The sequence below is a fragment of the Mustela erminea genome, chromosome 7 (genome assembly GCF_009829155.1).
Source record: "Mustela erminea isolate mMusErm1 chromosome 7, mMusErm1.Pri, whole genome shotgun sequence".
In the NCBI taxonomy this organism is placed as follows: Eukaryota; Metazoa; Chordata; class Mammalia; order Carnivora; family Mustelidae; genus Mustela; species Mustela erminea.
This window is the reverse complement of record NC_045620.1, coordinates 125,599,393-125,619,101: the sequence shown is the minus strand read 5'-3', so window position 1 is coordinate 125,619,101 and position 19,709 is coordinate 125,599,393. Positions and strand designations below refer to the sequence as shown.

The 19,709-nt window shown below is 38.6% G+C and overlaps 1 protein-coding gene across 1 annotated transcript in view; it reads left to right on the top strand.

Annotated features, from left to right (window-relative positions):
* Positions 1–19,709, top strand: part of TDRD15 (tudor domain containing 15) — a 513,320-nt gene that overhangs the window by 256,138 nt on the left and 237,473 nt on the right. Inside the window, exon 6 of the mRNA XM_032353201.1 lies at positions 18,685–18,810. The gene's annotated coding sequence lies outside the window, so the exon portion shown is untranslated. The remainder of the gene's footprint in view (positions 1–18,684; positions 18,811–19,709) is intronic.

Below are 19,709 nucleotides of genomic sequence, written 5' to 3'. Positions count from 1 at the left end.
GTCTCCCCGCTGAGTAAGGAACCCTATGTGGGACTCGATCCCAGAACCCTGGGATCATGATCTGAGCCAAAGATAGAAGCCCAACTGACAGTGTACCCAGGCATCCAAGTTAGAGCAATTATTTGGTGGAGTCTTTTGAGCTTTCCACATAGAATATCATGTCATCTGCAAAGAGTGAAGGTTTGATTTCTTCTTTGCCTTTTGGATACCTTTTATTTCTTTTTGTTGTCTGCTGAAGCTAGGACTTCAAATACTATGTTGAACAACAGTGGTGATAGTGGACATCCCTATCATGCTCCTGACCTGAGGGGAAAAGCTCTCAGTTTTTCTCCATTGAGGATGATATCCACTGTTCGTCTTTTGTATATCGCTTTTATGATGTTGAGGTATTTTCCATTTATCCTTACATTGTGGAGGGTTTTTATCAAGAAAGGAAGAAGTATTTTGTCAAATGCTTTTCTACATCTATTGAGAGGATCATATGGTTCTAATTCTTTCTTGTATTAATGTGGTATATCATGTTGATTGATTTGTGGATATTGAGCCATCCCTACAGCCCAGGAATAAATCTCACTTTGTCATGGTGAATAATACAGTTTCAGAATTTCTTTGCTGGTTATAGGTGTGTTCAGGTTTTCTATTTCTTCATGTTTCAGTTTTGGTAGTTTATATATTTTTAGGAATTTATCCATTTCTTCCAGATTGCCTAATTTGATGGCATATAATTGCTCATAATATTCTCATGATTGTATTTCTTCAGTTTTAGTTGTGATCTCTCCTCTTTCATTCTTGATTTTATTTATTTGGGTCCTTTCTCTCTTCTTTCTGATTAGTCTAGCTAGAGGTTTATGAATCTTTTAATTATTTCAAAGAACCAGCTCCAAGTTTCATTGATCTGTTCTACTGTGTTTTTTTTTTTTCTATTTCTACATCATTGATTTCTACTTTAATCTTTATTATTTCTCCTGCAGTCCTTAGGCTTTATTTGCTGTTCTTCTTCCAGCTCCTTTAGGTGTAAGGTTAGGTTGTATATTTGAGACTTTCTTTGTTTTATTATTTTTTAAAAATGTTACGTTAGTCACTAGGCAGTACATCATTAGTTTTTAATGTAGTGTCCCATGATTCATTGTTTGTGTATAACACCCAGTGCTGTGAGGAAGGCCTGTATTGCTATATGCTTCCCTCTTAGGACTGCCTTTGCTGTATCCCAAAGGTTTTGAACTGCTGTGTTATCACTTTCATTTGCTTCCATGTATTTTTTTAAATTTTCCTTTAATTTTTAATTTAATTTTTTTAATTTTAATGAATGACTCATTCTTTAGCCTTCATGTTTATGGTCCTTCCAAATTTTTCTTATGATGGACTTCAAGTTTCATAGCATTGTGGTCTGAATATATGCATGGTATGATTTCAATCTTTTTGTACTTGTTGAGACCTAATTTATGACCCAGTATATGATATATTCTGGAGAATGTTCCATGTACCCTTGAAAATAATGTGTTCTGCTGTTTAAGGATGAAATGCTCTGCATATATCTTTAAGTCCATCTGGTCCAGTGTGTCATTCAAAACCTTTGTTTCCTTGTTGATCTCCTGCTTAGGTGATCTGTCCATTGCTGTGAGTGGGGTGGTAAAGTCCCTTACTGTTATGTATTATTGGCAATGTGTTTTCTTAATTTTGTTATTAACTGATTTATATATTTGGCAGCTCCCATGTTAGGGACATTAATATTTACAGATATTAGATCTGCTTGTTGGATAGATCCCTTTATTATGATATATTGTCCTTCTTCATCTCTTATTAGTCTTTGGTTTAAAATCTAGTTTGTCTGATACAGGGATGGCTATTCCAGCATTCTTTTGATGTCCATTATATAGTAAATGGTTCTCCATCCCCTCACTTTAAATAAAAAAACAAAAAACAAAACAAAGGGTATTAGAATAGATTAAAACAAACAAACAAAAACAAGACCCATCTATATTTGCTTTCAAGAGACTCATATTAGACCTTAAGTTTTTATTTAAAAAAAGAACAAACAAACAAAAAAAAACAAACAAAAAACCCTTTTCCACATTAAAACAGTTTAAAATACCCTACTGGATTCTTTCCCAAGGCCCTTTGATTCTCAGATTTCACGATTACATTCATCACAATCTACTGTAGTGGCTCCTAAACCAGCCTCTACCTCAGCAGAGCAGAGTTCACAACAGAATATTAACAGGACTCTTTCTGTCATATACTGGATGTTTGTGTACCCCCCAAATTCTCATATGTTGAAATCTACCCCCAACAAGGTGATATTAGGAGGTGGGGGCCTTGGGAGGTAGGTGGGATTAGTGCCATTATACAAGAGTCCCCAGAGAGAGCTGTCCTCCTTTCTGCCATGTGATATTACTGTGAGAAGATGCCCATCAACGAGGAAGTGGGCCCTCACCAGACACGGAGCACCATGATCTTTGACTTTCTAACCGTCAGAATTGTGAAAAATAAATGTTTGTTGTTTATATCCCAACCAATGGGTGGTGTTTCTGCTATAGTAGCTGAAACAGACTGAGACACTTTACCACCACACATAGTTCCTCTCATCCTCCATAAACAGATGACTACTGGTATCCTCCCTGGTTGCTAGTCCTGTGTTTATTTAGGACAAGGGTTGCATAGTAAGGATGGATTGGAGAATGAGCTTCCACCATGCAGATTATATGTAGGACTTATTTCAGCGACAGCATTAGGGGAAGTACTTGGTGCTACATTTTAATCTCTCTTAGCTAATCATTGTCTATACCTCAGTCTTCGACCTGGATACTCACTCCTGCTCCAGACCAACATCCACATCTTCCTACTTCAGATTTCTGTTTGCATATCCACCACATACTTTCCATTCTCTATAGCATATTTCCCTGCCAAGGATTCATTTTCTTACCTTAAATCTGGTTCTTTTTCCAGATTTCCTGGTCAGACTGAATGACTAGAGCCATCTGTATCCTTTCACTTCTTCATCTCAAATACCTATCCAGTCCCCCAAATCCTGAAAAGTCTCCTTCTTATTGCTTCTTGCTTCAATTTCTCTTTTGCCTTTTTGATCCTTCTAGTTCAGTCTTTCATCATCTCCCAGCTATCACAAATGCATAGCAAGTCTTTATGACTTGATTCTTCCTTCACTCCAACCTACATGGAGAGTGTTTGGAGCCAGTGTTTCGGAAAAAACAAAAACAAAAACAAAAACAAAAGCAAACGAACAAACAAAAAACCATGCAGAATATCAGTACCTAGAGTCAACACTCTGATGGTTCTGCATAAAACTAATGATCTTCAAATCAGAATCTCTTTCCACCCATCCCTCCAACCCACAGTGGGACCCCATCTGATCTTTATAATAGGAATTTTCTTGTTGTCACCTGACTGTTATAATTCCCCTCCCCAAATCATGATCATTTCTGCCATCATACTGTTCAAGATATTCTCTCTCTGGAACCCATCTCAGCTCATCCTTAAGGTCCCTAGTCCTTACCCTTTTGTGAAGTCTTTGGAAACAATTTCAAGATCAAAATATTTCTTTCTTTCTCAGAATTCTTTTTCCCCTTTCTGTGGATGTTCACTGGATGTTATGAGATTATGCTTCACTGGATGTTGTGTGATTATGCTCTTTAGTGTGTGTCTGTGTTGGGGGATGCTTATGGAGGACAAGGACCTGGAAAAGTTCTTTTGGACCCACTTCATTAGTAACCAAACAGATGTATGCTCTATATCCAGAAGTCTGATCTGTTGGAGAATATTAAAGATCTCAAAACCCATGCAGTAACTGTGCTCTATTCAAACTCTTATGTAATTGACCATGATGAATAGCTCTAATTGTATTTTTTTCTCTATTTAAATAAGTGAATTTTCTGAGAAAGTTGAGATCTGTAGCCAAATGAGCCATTCTGGCATATTCTGGGACTTATTATTTTGATTTTATTTTGAATTATAGCAGAGAAGTTATAGATGTAACATTTTTTTTTTTTTTTACAAAATTCACATTTTGCTCACTATAATTTATGTTTTCCTTGGTAACCAGTAGAAACATTTAAGAGTCAGCCTAGAAGCAGCAGAATCAGTAGGAACACCTTTCCTAAACCTCTCTTCCTTGTGTCATTAATCAAAAGAAACATACCTACTAACCCAGCCTGTCAGATTCACTCAAAAAAGTTGCAATTTATCTCCAAACCATTCTTGCCCTCTGAACCTGGTAGCTGATTGGGTAATGAGTAATTACATACCTTCAGTTATTACACTGACTTAGAATTTTGGGGCTTCTATTTTTTTGTCAGTAAATGGGACTAAACTGTAGGTGTTTTGGCTTGAGTACACAACCAGAATTAATGAAATGTCATATCCATTAAAGCAAACTCAGAAAATTGCATGCAAATATGGATAGAGGGCTTAGTTCTAACTTTATAACTATAAACAAACTGATAGTGGCCATTTCACATAGATCATTCTGTACAGTCTTCCTTCCTGCTGTCAGTCTATGAGACTTGGCCTGTCTAAGAGAGGAGGAAAGATACCAGGGTTTCCATGAAAAATACCTGTAAGGGAATGCCTAAATACTAAGGAAAACTTTAGTTCTTTAAACTCAACTATGTGAATCTCTCCTCTTTCTGGGAACTTGTTCTGACACTGACCCTGTTACTGCCTACTGTTGTGAACACTGAGGTCCAGAGTGAGCTGATAAACACAGGAGTTCAATTTGGCAGCAGGACTTGCTAGGTTGTGTTTGTCTAGCCAACACAATCTGTCCTAAATCCTTAACACATTTGCTGTTACAGACTTGTAGGCTTAAGTGTTTACTCTACCACTTCTATTCATGGGTCTAAACATGGAAGTCGTTTTTAACCTAAAGTAATGGAGAGATGTCTCAGCAAAAGGCAAAATGTGTAATGTGTAGTTGCCCCAAGACCCTTTCTGGTTTTCAGATCCTAGGTAATCACTTTGAAGATGTCAATTGCCTGCTCAGAATGTTCCTGCTGCCCATAGTTGTCTTTGTTACCTACTCAAGTACATCTGGGTAGATTTATAAATGACTGGCAGCCCTTCATTTTTACAGAAACAGTGAAAAATTACCCAAACAACTAAATACAGAGAACCATATGTCACCTCACCATTGAGTAGCAGCCCCTGAATTCCTGATTTTGGCTGCATGCTAGAGGTTGGATCATCAGTGCTGTGTGACAGTGACAAACAAATAAATGCATGATCCTGGAAGTCTCTCAAGAACAGTAGTTGGGGTTTTCCTTTTGCTGATGTGTGTATATATATCTGTTGCTACAAGTTTATTTATGGCCAGAAATAATGCATCTTATCATTAGTGATGGGTGGTTAATACTGTTATTTTTTTTATTTTCAGCAAATTTATAAAGAGAGAAATGGAGCCAATGTGGTGGAGGTTGGAGATCACATCATGTACAGAGATGATACTATAATAAACTGCTGCACAGAATGTTGGAGGTTAAGCATGAGAAAATTCCACTTATAGGTGATCAAGGAATTATAGAAAACCAAAACAGACAGCTTCTCCCATGTAGAAGAAGAGGTTTAGCAGTTAAGTGAAGACCACTCTAGAACCTAGCCACAGGATAAACACTGGTACTAGTTATTTCATGTTAGTATGAATTAATGACTTTTAGACCTCTACTAAGAATGCCTGAGCCCTTAACTAGTATCAACATATAAGAGGTGGAGAAATGAGGGATTTGGGGTTCAAAATAATTCCATGTGGCTTTTCAAGTTCCCTTCTTTCTTGGCCAAAGTTTTGTCCAAGAAAGTTAACTGAGTTTTTCAACCTGATCCTCACAGAAAGGAAAGTGAGTATGTTTCATTTTGATTCTACTCTTACTTCGATGAGGGAAGTTCATGAATGAAAGAGGAGATAGGAGAGAATCAAGCGATCTTGAGGGGGGAAATATTGGAAATTAGTGCTTGACTCTGGCCTCTTGGGTATTGAAAACTGGTCAAGGTCTTCAGTCTTTATGTTACCTCTGCTGTTTACTCTATTCACAGAGCAGAAACAGGGAACAAGGTGAACGATAGGGAAATACTCTTCAGGTCTTTTGGAGCAGTTTCATCCTGAGAAATTAACTTGAGTGAAAAACAACTCTACACTCTCTAGTCTACATCCTCAGAATCTTCCTTACCCCTTCTTACCCTAGAGGGAAACTGAAGCATGAAAAGAAACCACAGGTAGACCAAGCAGCATTGTTGGGGCAGAAATCCTAGGAGGAGATGGGAGGCAGGCAGGGCCAGTGGGATGAGCACTGGTCTAAACTGTGGGGCCTGGCTTCTAGTACTAAGCTCCTTCCATGTGTTACTTTTAGGAAGTTGGAGCTTCTCACTATGCGAATACTTAAAAGAATGGGTCGGGTGAACTTTTAGGGTCCTCCTAGTATAAGATCTGGTTCTATTCAACCTTAAAGCCAGTGGTGTTTGCTATTGCTTTTCTTCTTCCAGTAACCTGTGAGTCTCTCCTTCTTTTCTACTTCTCTGTTCCTTCTTTGCCTTCCTTCTGAGGCTTCCTGACATCACACAGCTGCCTTGCTTTGTTCTCCATCACACCAGGACAAAGCAGCTGGCAGGAGCCAAAGACCAATCAGTGTTTGATAAAGATAAATCTGTGCTCAGACCTGGAACAGATGTTTAGCCAATTAGGAAATGAAACCCTCTGCTGAAGTAGATCAGCTTCCATCTGAGGACTTTGGATTTTGATGTAAAAAGTAATCATTTCTTAAAAAGTGCTTTGCAGCATATACCAAAATAAAGTGTGAGGTTAAATCGTTTGCTCTAGATTACTCAGTTATCATGTAGCTTCAATATAGTTATTGTTCTCAGATTGGCAACATCATAAAGTATGAATGTTTTAGAATAAAAAACACCTTTCCTTCCCCTCCCAGTGGAAGAGTTCTCCAAACTTGCTACTCAGAATGTGATAACTACACAGCAGCCCCAGCAGTGCCCAGGAGCTTGTGAGAAATGTAGACACGCAGGCCCCAATCAATACCTGCTGAGTCAGAACTCATATTTTAATAGGATGTCAAGGGAATTCACATGTACATTAAAGTTTGAGAAATACTATTCTAAGATATCCCAGTTTTAGTTTAAACACATTCAGATACAAGATGCTGCTTCCTCACATTCCAGGGCATTCAATGTAGGGATAGATCTAAGTATCAGAATGTACTGCCCAATTTTACTGGGAAATATTTATTGACCTCCAACCATGTGGCACTCCTAGATGCTTTGTAAGTGTGTCATACCACTTAATACTCAAAACATTCATGTGTGGTAGATATTATTTGTTTTTACTTAATTAATCTCGATAACAAATGTATGAGGGGGATATTCTTGTCTTTCCTGTTTTATCAGTGAGAAACCTGAAACCAAGAAATCAAGTAATTTGTCCAAGTCCAATGGCTGGAGAGTATATTATTAGCTGTAACCTCAGTAGTTTGGCTCCAGAACATGACTTAACCATTATATGCTTATTCTTCATAGTGATTAAAGCACTCCTTCCTATAGTTGCTATCAAGCTATATTCTAGAAGTACAAATAAAATTCTATTTTTCCCCCCATATGAAAACTCTTAAATTATTTGGAAACAAGTCTCATGATCACTCTCCTTAACATGTCCTTCCTATGACCTTTATTATATGTCTTCACCATGTGAGTCTCATTCTGGTTTGTAACTAAGATGTGGCCTGCAGGATTGTATCCCAAACCTTAGCTACGTGATTTTGAGCAGGGCAGAGTTGTAATTCAATCTTCAGCCTTTACTGGAATACCATACTCTGAATAATGAAGCCTGAGCAGTTAATGAATCCTTTAACCCAGTCACAGTAGTGCTTAGTATTGAGCTCAATGTCTTTTTCACAAAGGCTGCTACTAAGCCAAGTCTGTCTAAGTCTCTGAAGATGATTTTTGCACTCAGGGGCATTTCCTTGAGGAAGGCCTCTCTCTTTCTCTCCTCAGCATCATGTGTTTCTTCCCACACTGAGCTCAAGTGATACCCCTGCACAAGTTTGTAGTGTAGAGAGGGTGTTGGCACCTACACTATCCAGGGCAGGGCTGTGGAAAGTAAAATTTGATATCCATCCTGTTAAATTTCATCTTGTTAGCTGTGACTCATTATTCATCCTGTCAAATCTTTTGGATTCTTGATTCTGTCACTCAGCACATTTGCTAGCTGGCCCAGCCTTGTGTCATCTGAAAATTTGATCAACATACCTTCTGTCTTTATTAAGGAATTTATAGCTAAAAGTGCTGAATGGGCCAAAGTGGAAGTTAGCCCTGGGATGGCACTTGTTCCCAGGGACCTCTTCTGCAGGCTGACTTCAGTTCATTAATCTGCACCTTTGCACCGGGCATTCAATCATCTCAATATCTTTAAGTTCTTCGAGCAGCCTACATGTCTCCCATTTCCCCAAGAGGGAAGGTGATGGTCAGCATGCTGTTTTAAACCACCAATGCCCTCCAGTTACATGGCCTTGAATTATTATGTCAGAAGCAGCTATTGTTTAGTGGAAAGTACCCTGAATCATTATTAGAAATGAGCTAGGTGGGAGTTCCAGCTCTGCCATTTGTATCTGCGTACCGTTCAGTTAGGGCAATTCAGAGAAGCAGAAACACGAGGAATGATTTATATATATAATTACATAAAAAGGATTTGTTATAGAGATTTGAACTGTGCAGTTGTGGGATAAACAGTATGAACGGCTGTTACTTCTGTGTCTATTTCTAGGGCCTGAAGCAGCAAGATAATCAATTGGGAAGAAAATATGGGTATGAAATAGAGGAAAGCAAGGACAAATGAAAACTCAGGAGGATGTCCTGGAGCCCACAGAATGGGCTGCAATTCACATTGGATCCAAAGTCTCTTATTTACCTCCAGTACTCCATCTTTGATGATGCAGGTAATCTGTAGGAGAAGCTGAGATAGACCCATACTGGTTCAAGAGTCAGAAGATGCAAGGGGAGATGTGGTGGGAGCTGGAGTTACTGGGAGTCTGGCTACTGCCCCATGGCAGCCAGGTGAGCCAACAGATCAGCAATGAGCCACGTAAGCTGCCAGTGCTGGTCTGTTTACTGCTTTATGCGACTTTGCAAATCTTTTGCAGATTTCTCCTTTAACCTATGCTAACCTGAAGCTGTGCAGAAAAGGGATTTCTAGGAAACATCATTTCACCTTAGCTGAGCTGAAATACCCTCTCTGTATGTCATTAGCATATACATCTTTTAACTACGCTTCTCTTTTCTTTTTTTTTTTTCTTTTCTTTTCTTTGCTTTGCTTTGCTTTTTATTAACAGATAATGTATTATTTGGCCTAGGGGTACAGGTCTGTGAATCATCAGGCCTACACATTTCACAGCACTCACCATAGCACCTACCCTCCCTAATGTTCATAACCAAGCCACCCTATCCCTACCTCCCCTACCCCCGGCAATCCTGTTTGTTTGGTGAGATTAAGAGACTCTTACGGTTTCTCTCTCTCCCAATCCCATCTTGTTTCATTTTTTCCTTCCCTACCACCCATAGCCCCCGACCCTGTTTCTCAATTCCTCATCTCAGAGGAATTGTATGATAATTGTCTTTCTCTGACTGACTTATTTTGGTCAGCATAATACCCTCCAGTTCCATCCACATCATTGCAAATGGAAAGATTTGATTTCTTTTGATGGCTGCATAGTATTCCATTGAATATATATACTCCATCTTTTTAATCTATTCATCTGTTGATGGGCATCTAGCTTCTTTCCATAGTTGGGCTATTGTGGACATTGCTGCTATAAACATTGGGGTGCACATGCCCCTTCGGATCACTATATTTGTATCTTTAGGGTAAAAACCCAGTAGTGCTATTGCTGGGTCATAGGGTATTTCTATTTTCAACTTTTTGAGTAACCTCCATACTGTTTTCCAGAGTGGTTTCACCAGCTTGCATTCCCACCAACAATGTAGGAGGGTTCCCCTTTCTCCACATCCTTACCAACATCTGTCCTTTTCTGACTTGTTAATTTTAGCCATTCTGACTGGTATGAGGTGGTATCTCACTGTGGTTTTTGATTAGTATTTCCATGATTCTGAAGGGAACACCTTTTCATGTGTCTGTTTGCCATCTGGATGTCTTCTTTGCAGAAATGTTTGTTCATGTCTTCTGCCCATTTTTTGATGGGATTATTTGTTCTTTGGGTGTTGGGTTTGATAAGTTCTTTATAGGTTTTGGATACTAGCCCTTGATCTGATATGTCATTTGAAAATATCTTCTCCCATTATGTCCATTGTCTCTCTCTTTTTTTTTTTTTTTTTTTTTTTTTTTTACTGTTTTCTTTGCTGTGCATAAGCTTTGGATCTTAAAGTCCCAATAGTTCACATTTGCCCTTGCTTCCCTTGCCTTTGGCAATAGTTTCTAGGATGAAGTTGCATGGCTGAGGTTGAAGAGGTTGCTGCCTGTGTTCTCCTCAAGGATTTGGATGGATTCCTGTCTTACATTGGGATCTTTGATCTATTTGGAGTCTGTTTTTGTGTGGTGTAAAGAAATGGTTGTTTTGTTCTTCTGCATGTGATTGTCCAATTTTCCCAACACCATTTGTTGAAGAGACTGTCTTTTCTCCATTGGAAATTCTTTCCTGCTTTGTCAAAGATTAGTTGACCATAGGGGCACCTGGGTGGCTCAGTGGGTTAAAGCCTCTGCCTTCGGCTCAGGTTGTGGTTTCAGGGTCCTGGGATCAAGTCCCACATCGGGCTCTCTGCTCTGTGGGGAGACTTCTTCCCCCCGACCCCCACCGCCTGCCTCTCTACCTACTTGTGATCTCTGTCAAATAAATAAATAAAGTCTTTAAAAAAAAATAAAAAGGATTAGTTGACTATAGAATTGAGGGTCCATTTCTGGGCTCTCTATTCTGTTCCATTGATGTCTGTTTTTGTGCCAGTACCATACTGTCTTGATTATTGCAGCTTTATAACAGAGTTTGAAGTCTGGAATTGTGATGCTGCCAACTTTGGCCTTCTTTTTCAACATTCCTCTGGCAATGTGTCGTCTTTTCTGGTTCCATATAAATTATAGTATTAGTTGTTGCATTTCTTTGAAAAAATTGATGGCATTTTGATAGGGATTGCTTTTAATGTGTATATTGCTTTAGGTAGCATTGGCACTGTAACAATATTTGTTCTTCCAGTCCATGACTATGGAATATTTTTCCATTTCTTTGTGTCTTCCTCAATTTCTTTCATGAGTACTTTATAGTTTTCTGAGTATAGATTCTATGCCTCTTTGGTTAGGTTTATTCTTAGATATCTTATTGTTTTGGGTGCAATTGTAAATGGAATCATCTCTTTAATTTCTCTTTCTTTTGTCTTGCTGTTGGTGTATAGAAATGCAACTGATTTCTGCACATCGATTTTATATTCTGACACTTTACTGAATTCCTGTATGAGTTCTAGCAGTTTTGGAGTGGAGTCTTTTGGATTTTCCACATAAAGTATCATATCACCTGCAAAGAGTGAGGGTTTGACTTCTTCTTTGCTGATTCAGATGGCTTTTATTTCTTTTTGTTGTCTGATTGCTAAGGCTATGTCCTGGAAGCTTTTTATTTCTCCTTCTATTTTCAATGGGAGCCAGGTCTCCCTGGTACATCATTCTGAATGCTAGTTCTGACATCTTACTAATGTCCATATTGATTAGGTCCCTAACTGTTGGTACTGCCTCTTGTTCTTTTTCTATGTGGTGAGTTTTACCACCTTGTCATTTTATCCAGATAAGAATAGATGAATGACAGAACAAAATACTAAAAGGGTGGCAAAGACCCTGGAAGAATATACATTAACCAAATCAGAAGAGACCTGATATGGGGGAGAAGGAAGAGGGGGAAAATAAAAAAATAAAAAAATAAATATATATTAGACTGGTGAATAGAACAGAGACACCCACTTGATTTTCAGTGTATTCTGGTCTCAGGAGAAACTACCTCCCAAAATTTAAAGAAGGAAAATTAAATAATTACACACACACACACACACGCACACACACACACATAAGGGTAAACATGATGAAGGGATGGAATATGACTGTAAAGATGAAAATTAAAAAAGATTGTAAAAAAGGAATGGGAAAGACGAGTTGGTTGGAAAAAGAAAAAGAGGAGAGAATGTGATCAGACTGGAGACTAGAACAAAGCCATGGGCTAGATTAAGGGTATATTTTGATCTTTTAGAAGAAATTGTATCCTAAATTTTTAAAGAAGAAAAAAATAAGGTTAAATACAATGAAGGGATAAAATATATTATAACAATGAAAATTTTGGAGGTGACAGTAGTGTAGTGTAGTGGAAATAACTGAGCTGGCATTGTAAATGAGCTAGGTTTTTGCCATAGTTTTGCTACTTATGCCTATACGTATTCTTAAACAGTCCAGTTTCTTCATCTTTAAGATGAGAAAGACAAAAGTCCAACTTACAGGATTGGCATGAGGACTACCTGTGTTGATCTGTACAATGGAATAAGGAATTTATTGCTGTACAGTCCCTTATAGATGCAGACACTTTATGAATTTAAGTGTGAATTCCTATACACCTTTTTCACCTGTTAACAGATGAGGAGCAAAGGTTCTGATAAGTCCTTTAACTTGCTTCAGCTCATACTGTTAAGAGTTAGAGCCAGGATGTGAACTTCAGCTGATTTATTAGCAAACCAGTGTTTTTTCCCATTTGTCATGTTCCCACTTTGCCATGGTGCATTGTAAACCCCCAAATACCAACAGTGTATAAATACAGGTTCTGTGCTGTTGTTAGTGAATTTGTGCTGAAATGCACTGACCTTCCCTTCCCCAAAACTCCCTAGAAATCTTCTCTCTAGCCATCTAGGTACTTTGCTTTTTAGTTTCTGGGATAAATTAGGGTTTTTTTTTGTTCTCGTTTTAATTTTATTTCCTCATTTTGAAAATTGCCCTTTCCTATATAATTTATAAAGCACTTATATTTTCTACTTATGCTTTTATGTTCTCTCAACAGTCTTGGGGTAGGGTTTCAGTGTTTTCTGTGGGAAACTGAGACTCAGGTAGGTAATACTGTATCAAAACTAACAAATTAATAAATGGAAGAGATACTTGTCTCCAGCTTTGAGGTTTTTCTCACTGTTTCAATACTACACATGGCTCTAAATATCTGTCAATTCTGTGAAGCCATATTTTCCATTTTCTTCCTTTTTCAGGATGCCTCTTGGTATAGACACAGTTTCCCCTAGGCAGTATAGGGATGTTTGTAAATCTCGGAAGGTTCATAGAGATTTGTACACCAATAGGTCATAGAAGTAACTAAAATCTTGGGAGAGCTTTATTTCACAATTCTGTTAGAAGGAACATCACACTAAAAGCCGTAAGTATCAGAACTGAACAAACTCATCCTTATCAGGGGTGATTATACTGAGGGTAATAAGGTAAAGAAAATGCTCCCATATACTTACCAATGACTTACTTAACTTCAGCTGTTATTAAATGAACCAGTCTTTTGTCAAACCTCCTATTAAAAATAACTAATGCTCTTGAATAAAGAATGATAACTAATTTTTTGACCCATTATTGAGCCAGTAGGAATGTTGGGTTTCATCATAGGCCAAAAATTCCATAAAAGCAGAAGATAGAGGGCAGGGAAATCACTGAATGTAGATTGTTTTCTGAGGCCTTTTGGTGACTCCTGGGCATCAGGAACTTCCATTTTCAAGGCTGGAACAGGAGATAAAGTCAAGAGTTCATCCAAAATGGTGAATGCAATAAGAGGGCGATATCAAGGTCTCTAACTTCAGTAAAATATTCTAACATTCTATCAAGGTTCTTATTATTGTGTTTATTTTCTGTCTCTCTGACATGGGCTGAACCACATGAGATTGTTGATACTTGACCATTTTGATCTACAAGAGTATCAGTTTCATATGATTCAATGTAGTAGGATGTCACAGAGATTTTTGCCCACAATTGTCTGTCCAATGCCTAGAATAATATCTGGTCCATAGTAGGTTCTTAATAATTATTTGTTGATGGAATAAATGAATGAAATCAAGTTGGAGACCAATCATCGAAGATAAGTAGAACAACTTTGGATGAGAATTAAAAAAAACAAACAAACCACATCTGATTAACCAAAAGAATTGGGAATGCGAATAAACAGAAACCTGTTAGAAATGGGAGAGTGACTGGAGGCAGGGAATGGTCTCTGGGAGTTGCCTTCATGAGATTTGACCAGACAGCTGGATAAGCATTGATTTCTGGGTCCCTACTGCATCCTTCATAGCTGCTATTTGTAAGCTTGAAATTTTTGGTTTTCATTCCCATCTGAATAACATACATATTAAAAAAATAAAAGCTCAAGTTTTTTCAGTGTTTATAACCAAATGCAATCACTTTGGGTAATATACAGGTTTATATTTATAAGACAAATGTGGAATACACATTAAAAGCCCTATGATGTAGAGCTCAGAAGCCTTCCTTTCAAGACTTACTCAAGATTATGTGAAGCTTTCTCACCACCTCCCTTCTCTTTCATATTTAATCAGATTTGGAGATTAGAGATGCAATTTCCTTTTGTGTCTAGAAAAGTTTATCAGGATGCTGCACACTACTGTTTCCATTCTGTTCCTCCCCACTCCCAGGTTATAACACTAAAGTGTCTATCTTATAAGTATCCATTAAAAAGCAAATTATTTACTTTCCTGATTTAATGAACAAGAATTCTGTGAAGTCACATCTGTGTGGGTTAGGTTAAAAAATCAATGAGTAGGGCCCAAATCATATGTAGTTAAAACTACACATGAAAATCTTTTATACTATTCATAAAATATACGAGGTTTTTAAAGTACAATCCTATGTAGTAATTCTTGTATTCCTGATGAGAATCACTTAGTTAACTAAATACAGAAATAAAAGAGAAGTGTATCAGTAGATGTCCAGCTATTTAAATCCTCTGCCTTTAATAAAATTCATAGTATGACTATAGGGAAAGTTGAGAGCCCTAAAAGTGCTTCTGCTTGCCTGAAGGGATGATTCCAGTTTGTCTGAATAGAATGCTCTTATGTTGTATGACACATTTGTACATTTGTTCATACTGGGGCTGGCATGTTATAATGTATATAGAGCCTGGAGACTAATGTTAGGGCTGAATTTCATGAACCTGCAATTCTATTAATTATGCAACCAAATCATCAGGTACCAAATAAAGATTCAAGTTTGGGGCTGAATCATTTAGATACTGAACATGCACTTTTAGCCTTCCTCCTGACAAAGTATGGTTTTAAGAGTTACAAGTGAATCTACCTGGTCTTGGGAAAGTGGTATGGAATCCAGGCTGGAGATGTTTACCAGATGTGCCGTATGGTTGGTGATCTAGTGTAATGAAGGTCTGTTTAGACAAGACCATGCTTGGGTCAGAGTTTCTGCCTACCTGTGATTAGAGTCCAGGTGCTGTAGAGAAGTGTAAATCCCCCATTGTGTTAGAGATGAAAATATCCTCTGGACTTCTTCCTGGCTCCCCACTCTTGCTGGGGCAGGGAGATTGAGGATGGATACAGAAGTGGCTTGATAGAAGACAGTGAGGCTTACACTGAGGAGTCTACACTTGGACAGGTCCTTTCAAGATATGTTAGGGGTCTTGGCAATCTGTTCAAATGATCCTTTTTTTTTTTTAATTGGCAAAATCAAAATATTTTAACCATTATTGGTTAAGACCATTCTTTCTTTATTCCCCACTTCTCTAAACATTTCTGTTGTTTTGTTGCTGGTGCAGTAGCTGCAGACTGTTTTGGGATCCAGCTGAGGAGAAATTGCCTCGAGGTTACAGTAAACTGGAGTTTTGTAGTTGACAGCTCCTACTTGGCAGATATAAGTTGTAGTTGGCTGTCCTGTTGTAGAAGTGGCTTCCAGGATTCTCCTGCCACATGCTGAGATGAACTGCCTGGTGTTGGTAGGAGGACACAAGGCTGGAGGCTGTGCTGCCACGTGAGTCTGCCTTGCTGTGCACAGCACTGCACCACCATAGGCTCTGGAGGAGAACCTGCAGAGGAAAAGACAAGAGACATTCTCTTCTCTGCCTTGAAAGTTATGCCATAAAATCGTTGGCATATAAGCCCAAAATGTAAGAAAAAGTACCAAAGAAGAAGGACAGGCACTTAACTGATACAAATATGATGCTACTTTTCTTGATTTTATGATTGTATGATATTTGTTAGCTTTCTATGATGCGTGTGTTGTGATATATTTTGTCTTTATAAATGTTTACTTGCACATTAAATTTTTGTTTTTGTAACTCTGAATTCTCTTCTAAAGTAGGCTCTCAAAATTGTGTGAGTTTCAGACTTCATTTAACTTGCTCTTCTCAAGCCTGGGCTCTTGACCAGAGTAGAATTCCACATGCCACCAGGGCTTTATTTGCTTGTCTATGACATGGACTGATGTTTCATGAGCTACAGAGAACATCAATCTTTGAAAAGCTTCCTGAAACGGAGCACAGGTGGCAGTGCCCTGAGCAGTACAGCATATGGAGTCTGGCCTCTGATCATTCACAGAAAGCCCTCTCTTTGTACAGAGAAGAATAAAGATTAGCCAGTGTGCATACTATAGGCCAGGCAGAGGAGGCTGTTTTCCTTGTGATTCATTAGGAAAGAAAGTGGTCTTCTCATTCCTGGGTGGCTTATGTGACTCAGAAGGTGGTGAAGTCAGATAAAATGTCTTGCCCTAAATAGATGCTCAGAACCATTATTAAGAGGCACTGCTAGTTTAGGAGATGAAAAGACTTCACTTCTCACTCCTTAGTTAGGGTATTCCAACTCCCTGTGACTTGGACTCTGTTCTATAAAATGGGGGTTATAATCCTTAGCTAGATTGTGTTAAAGAACTTATTATGTAATGCTGGCCATAGAGCCATGGGAACATGTAGTGTACAAAGCAGATGTAAGAAATGTGATGAATATAAGAAAATGTTAAGAAAAAAAATCAATATTGTCACTTAGCTAAACTTCCAGAAAATATTTTACTGGACTAGCTGTGGACTACAATAGAGGGGTACTGATCAATTAAGTTCGGGGAGGCTCCAAAGGATATGGATTTCTATAAACAGTTTAATTCCCAAGGGCCAATTTGTTCAACTCTAGACATGTTTGTTAGCATAATTGAAAGAAGCATGATCAGAAAACATGTGTTCCAGCCAGCAGCAGACCCAGGGGACTGTGTTCTTGTTGTGCCCAGGGACCTCAGTAGACTACCTGCTCTGAGGCCAAGAGGAGGACAGAAGGGAGGAAAGCTTCCTTACTACTTTTGGTCTACCCATTAATCAACATCACTTTCCTCATTAATATAAAGGCATTCTCCTCTGCACATTTTGAGGAGTTTCCAACAATTCATTTTTCCTTCTGGTTACAGAAAAAAAACCAGCCTTCATAATGAGGAGAGCTGTGTTTTTTTTACAAAGCTAAATATTAATTCTTCTTTCAGTTTGTCATTTGCATATCCCTCAAATTGGGTTTACTTTTCCAATTTATGCTGCTGAAGCCCCAAAGCCCGAAGACATGCAATTAACACTATTTCCTTGGTGAGGGTCAGAGTGCCTACTTTGTAGGCTCAGGTTTTTCTTAAGACAGTAGTCGAAGGTACATGAGAAATGGAAATTTAATTGGTATAACTAGGAGGATCTCCTTGGCAGGCTGAGAAAGAGAACTAAATGTCCATTCTCTTGATTTAGCCATTTCCATATACAGAGTTTTGGAGTTGTTCTCACTCTCCTAGAGGGAAACAGGCACTGAGCCTTGGGTGAATTTAGGCTTTGCTCTTCTCTGCTCAAGGATTATGGATGGAGTCCAGAGGCCACTCAGGTTATCCTCTTCTTGTCAGAACTAACGATCTCCAGGTATTAACAGATACTTACCTAGGTTTATAGATGACTTGCTAAAAAAAATGTCTTGATGTTAGGACATATAGACTCTGTTCATCCTCAAGCCTCCCTCCACTCTCCTTCTTCCTATCTCTTCCCCTCCCGTCATCCCCTCCTCTCCCATACCCACCCTTCCTCCCATACCCATCCATCCTTCCTTCCTTCCTTCCTTCCTTCCTTCCTTCCTTCCTTCTCTCCCCTCCCTCCCCCACTGCTTTCCTCTCTATCTTCCCCTTCTTTCCATCCTTCCTTCCTTCCATGTTGGGCATCTCCCAAGTTATGATGTACTTGAAACCGTGCTAGATGCTGGAAGTACTATGGAGAAGAAGACAAATTCTAGTCCGGAAATCAGACACAGAAAGAGGCAGCTTGAGGGTAGGCTGGTAACCATCACTATAGGAGAGAGAACAGGGTTCTGTGATATAAGGAGGCAGGCAGGGATGGGTCTTTTCCCCCTGAAACCTTTCAGCCTGGGGTTTTCTGAAACCTTTTATATGATTATTTAACTGAGAGATGCCTATGATTCTAGAGTTTGATAAGCCAAATGAAATATTCCAGTGTTCATTTTTCTCACTTATAAAATAGTAATAGCCACAAAACCCGGGTTCAGTCATGGAAAGTACTTAGAATTCCAAGTCCTGCAAATGCTTCTTGGGCCATGGATGGCATCACATAGGGACTACGCTGCTATTTGGCCTTTGTCTGTAAATGACAGTTTATGCCATAGAATTATTTCTTGGATCTTTAGGGACTTGGAAGACCTTCCTGGAAATTCAATGTGAAAAAGATTCATGGCGTTAGATTCTTCTTAAGGCTGCTGAATAGCTGTACATCTGTTCTGGAATGCCATTTGGAGTCATTTGAGGCTAATAAGGTAAGCAGTGTCAGCTCTTCATTTTGGCTGGTTGAGGGGAGTTGAAGTTGAAATATTACATTTACAAGAATAGTGGTTCTGTTTACTTCTTCTTTTTTTTTTTTTTTTTCCTTTTCATTGCCTGGAATGTGTGTTTGGAATTTTTCCACTTGGCATCAGGCTTGGTGCATGGTACATATTTTCTGAATTAAAGAAAATGTGGCTTAGTGGCAAGAGTGCTGGGTCTAAGATCAGACAGAGTCACATTCAAGTCTTGAAACTGCAATTTACCAGGTGTATAAATTAAGCAGGTTCCTTCTTTTCTCCAAAACTGAGCTTTTTTGTCTCTATAATAGAGATAACTATGTTATTACCTTATAGAAATTTTGTGACTCCTAAATGCTCTGCAGATATTAAATGTGCAATAAACATTAACTGTTGTTATAGAACACCAACTGTATAAATGCTCTGCACAGGTTTACCAAGTCATGGTGTCTATGGCTTCCACACTACATGAGACAGAGTCCCTTGGCACAATTTATCTCATGGAGGATACTGCCAGCTATGTTAATTGTCATAGTGGCTTCTTGTAGAAGATACCCATGGGGCTGTCTCTTCAGTTCCCCATTTTCTAATAATTGTCTTCCCCTTGCTCATCCTTAATGTGACTGTCAGTGTTACGGTGCCAGTGCAGTGATTCTATTCTGTAGGCACAGCTGACTGGCCCACGGTTTGGACTTGGGACCCTGAAAGTTAAGTTTGCTTCTTTCTTTGTCTATAGCAGTGAGATCAATAACTGAGGGGATATTAGAGTAACCATGCTTCCTTCCATGTGGACCCAGAAGCAAAAGAATTTTGTCTAGAGAAGGAAAAAGAAATATAAAGAAAAAAAGAGAAAGCTATATGTAGGGGGTGTGTAG